General features: G+C 43.2%; 1 pseudogene; it reads left to right on the plus strand.

Annotated features, from left to right (window-relative positions):
* The first annotated feature begins 470 nt into the window (after positions 1–470).
* Positions 471–2,094, plus strand: LOC133895203 (glycerophosphodiester phosphodiesterase GDPD2-like; annotated as a pseudogene).
* The last annotated feature ends 2,431 nt before the right edge of the window (positions 2,095–4,525 follow it).

The following is a 4,525-nucleotide window of genomic DNA, read 5'->3' on the forward strand; positions in this document are numbered from 1 at the left end:
AACCTCAGTAGAGTGTAAATATATTCAAATAACTGTGTCCATGATCATGAACATGCAAAAGCAATGGCCACGCTTTGATTAGACTCAATGGTGCGTGTGTCTTGAGGAGTGAGTGTGTGGACTAGATGTCTGTGTGATGATGTTGTTGGTTTAATCCACCAGGATCTACGTAGTACTAGAGGTACACAGACGTAATGATAAGGACTGCGGAGCGAGGTGTAGCCCCTCCCAGGACCCCTCCCCCCCCCCCCAAAAAAATATTTTTGTATTATCTTGTTTGATTCTTTTCAAAGTCAAACAATAGAGAATACAACTAAATAACTGCATAAAACTATTTTACACTTAAAACTAAACCGTAAAGCCTTATCTTTGAGATACTCTTTATGCATCTATCAAATACCTAGAAGTAGTATATTATTTACTGAGTACCTTCCGTACTCATTCTTACTATCATTTAGATGAGTAAGCAGATGCTGGTTTCACTGGAGACGAAGGTGCGGATGAGAAGTAGATTTAGTAGTCACATTTGCACCCTAGCTGCTTGTGGCTTTGGATAGTCGTTCCGTTGTGCTTTTGATGGCCGTTAGGCCATACAGTCTGGTTTGAAGATCTTTTATATTTTGTAAACCGTAATACTTTATGTACGATGTATGACTGTGATGTCTTAATTATTGTACTATGCGTATCAGTCTCTTGATCTAAAGATTGATACAGGAGGCATAGAAGATCCCGAGAAAGGGTTCTTACACATCCAATCTATTGAGTATTGACACACATCTCAGCACTCAGGTGACGACTGATGTCCATAATGTTGTCTAACGGTTTTCGCAGGTTGTTTTCCAGTATGCGAGCAACAGACCAGTCTTTTTCTCAACTTTCCATCCTGATGCGGCACGGATGATGCGAGAACTCCAAAGCTTCTATCCTGTAAGTATGCTTTGAAACGTCTTGTGTTTTATGTCTGAATTGTTTCTCAAGTTTTCTCAATGTGTTGTCTAGCTAGTATTGCACCGGTTATCTTTGACACTGCTGCAAGGAAGAATCTTTGCATACACTCTTAAACATACTTCCAAAATCAATCTTAACGCATCAACTTGTTGAAGAACAATTTGGTTATGATTCACTTGCATCAGAGTCTTTCGAGTAGTGCACCATAGGCAACTAGTTACTTTATGTAGGAATATGTTAAACTCAGCATTTACTTCATTACTTGAAAAGACAATAAACCTATGAGATCAATTACTGCAGTCGAGAAGTTACAAAGAGACATTGGAAGATTCCAAAATCGTTTTCTTAATTATTGTTCTCAACTCAGTTCATATAACATAGTGCTCAATATTTTGTTGTATCAATCAGTAACCTGCAAAGTGGATGGTACTAGGTACCTGCAGTCTAAAGTCTAAACCGATGGTTTCCTGATGTTTGATTGTGTAGTTTTATATCCAATTTTGATGTACAATAGAATTACTGATTAGAAGGAAATGTTGTCATGCATTATACTGCAAACATGTCAACCTCCAGAGTTATCATCTCCATCTTTTTTCCTATTGCATTAGGTAGTTTTTTTTACCAGAAGGGGGGACAGCCAAACACAATATTCAAGAAGGAACTCACTTGACGAGGCCATCCGGGTATGCCTAGATTATGGCTTGCACGGGATTGTGTCAGAAGTGAGGGGTTTTCAAGAACCCCTCTGCAGTCCTCAGAGCACAAGAATCCAATCTTGCACTTCTCACATATGGGCAGCTCAAGTAAGTGACATATCCGCATCATGCTTCATGCTTCGGTCTACCACTGGATGTCTGTATGTTCGTTCCTCAATCATTTTACACCCTTCCTATGCCTCTTTGTTGAATGTGCAGTAATGTGTGGGAGGCCGTTTGCGTCCAGTATCTGATGGGCGTAAATGGCGTCATTGTTGATCTGGTGGAGGAGATCTCAAATGCCGCGGTGGATCTCAGTAAACCGGACCTCAGCCAGAGCATGTTGGGGAGCGATGTCAGCGTGGACGGAGCAAGGCGTCAGGCCTTCTCGCAGCAGCAGCTGGGGTTCTTGCTCCGGCTAATACCTGAATTGATCGAGCAGCCACACTGACGGTACATAATACCCAGGTGGCATCTCATTTTGACCCTCCAAGCTCATGTCAGGCTTTCATCTTCGGTTGATTGTTCAGATAGATAGACCAGCTTAACATCAGTTTGACAGTTTAGGTGGTGTACGCACCGCACGTACTATAGCATTGTTGTGTGTCATGTACGTAGACGATTCCGTGTAGTGAAAAATCCTATTCCTGTACCGCCGGCCATGAATCGTGGTCTTGTTGCAAAATACGTTCACAAAAAAGTTACTATGTCAATTACACGTACGGCGATGTGTTGTTGAAAACCGACCATGAAGATTGTAATCTGGACCCATCTTGTTCTGTCTCTTGCAGCGGTTTGGGTCTGTGTTACATGAACACAGGTGTAGGTGTCGGAGTCCGACTCGTGTCAGGGCATCCGATTCGATAAAAAAATTTGGAACACGCCAAATACCACTTGAAATCCGACGATACGCGAGTGTCCGACTCGGTAAAAAATTTAGACACGGGTGTTTGGGTAACGCAGGTTTGGGTTGCTTTCATGTTAGTAGCTGGGAATGGCGAAGTTAGCAACAGCCCGTCCTCTGACTCGTTGCATCTCGTTTGCATCTGCATCTGCACCTGCACCAATCTGCATAATGCTATCATTATCACAAACAAAAAAGTAGTTACAGATCTGAATCGCAATAGCTTTCTCTTAAGTCCTAAGGAACTGGAGCTCGACATGTCTCGCAGTCACAGGCATTAGCTCTGCAAAGTAGTCGAGATTTGAGCACATGGACTCGTTGCTCGTGAGTCCGTGAACTCCTGTCCTGCCGATCTGAACCAAATCATTGGCGCACCGCCAATTGCTGGATGTGGCCCTTCCCCTGGACAAGAAAGTTTTATGTATTTGCAGGTGACTCACTTCACATGCCTGCTTGGTCGGCAGAAAAAGAAAAGCAAATGCTGCACTCCCAGCTCTCATCTCCTTCTGACCAACAAAGAAAGGGAAGATCTTGAGGAGCCGAGCCTAACTCACTACAGCTGAAAGAAGAAACAGTCCATCGCTGTCTGTCCTTCCTGATTTGCTCGATCTCTGCAAAGCAATCCTGCGCGACCGGTATGTCGGTGTCCTAACGGCGTGCCTATTGGCAGATGACAGTGGAGGAAGGAGGAGGAGGAGAGGATCAGATCGTTGGCCAATCCATCCCAGGACCCTGAGACAAAGGCATCAGCCATATTTGTCTGAACCAAAAATGCCTGAATGGCTGAATAGCAGCTGGGTCCTTGTCTTGATGTGGTCTTTGGCTCCTTTTAGTTCTCAATAATTTACTAGCTATGAGAAATTCAATTGGGTGCCCCTTGTAGCTAGATAGATAGATATATGGATGGACCATATTCATAGGTGGCTAAGGGTGACAGAGTTGCTTCATGGGCAAGGTCAATCACCACACAAAGATTTGTCAAGAGGCATCCACCCCCACTCCAAAGGCATTGACAGTGGGCTACACTGTGTGGGGGCTGAGAAAGCAACCTGAAAAGGGATCAGTCATGGTGTGGTGCAAATGTGATTCATCATGCTTTGAAGAAAAGGGTATTTCTAGGCTTTAGCTTTCACTAATGGGGGTTTACATTGCTATGGTGTTTGTGGGTAAAATTGCTGTGAACTTGTGATTGCTGAATTGCCGAGCCGCTACGTCACATTGCGAGTAAGGCTTTGGTAATTGGAGGTGGCTTCCCATGGGGGAAATGCTGAACATTTTCCATAAGATTGATCTTTACCTAACTGCTGAATCTGCTCACGGGTGCTTGCTTGCTTGCTTATTCTCTGCATGATTTGAAGTTTTGCGTTTTGTTTAAGGAAAAAGTGACATCACATCGCAATAAGTTTGATTATGAAACGACCCCATCCTAATTCACTAAACCTACAAGATCTCAATCCGGATGTTCTCACTAGTCCGACCTTCAAGGCATCCAAAAACATGCCAAATGAAAATCAATCTGGCCATAGGTGGCGTGTTGTTGAGCCGATATCGGTGACAGCAAATCGGCGAAAGGAAATGCGGTCGATTGCGGTTTTCTCTGGCACCTGCCTTGTGCTGTCAACCAAGGTCAATTTATGGGTTCTGTCAACAATATTGCCTGGTACTCGCCTGAAGTGCTGAAGGTGACATGCTGCTTGGCCAGTCCAACTTCTGCCTAACCCTGTCCCCATTTCTGAGCTGAAATATGATTACATGCACACATCATAATGTTCAATTGGCAACTACATTTTTACATATTTAGTTTCTGAAACCAAATTTCAGATTGCGTCGTGTAATGCTATCCCTGAAGATGTTAACTTTTGTGTTCTTACGAGATGTTCAAAGATGACGAGATGGTATGGAACCATATATATTCTCTAGTTGACAATGAGAAGATTATTGTTTACATATTCTACACATTAGCATTTCAGATAAGGTG

This window comes from Phragmites australis, chromosome 16 (genome assembly GCF_958298935.1).
Source record: "Phragmites australis chromosome 16, lpPhrAust1.1, whole genome shotgun sequence".
Classification (NCBI taxonomy): Eukaryota; Viridiplantae; Streptophyta; class Magnoliopsida; order Poales; family Poaceae; genus Phragmites; species Phragmites australis.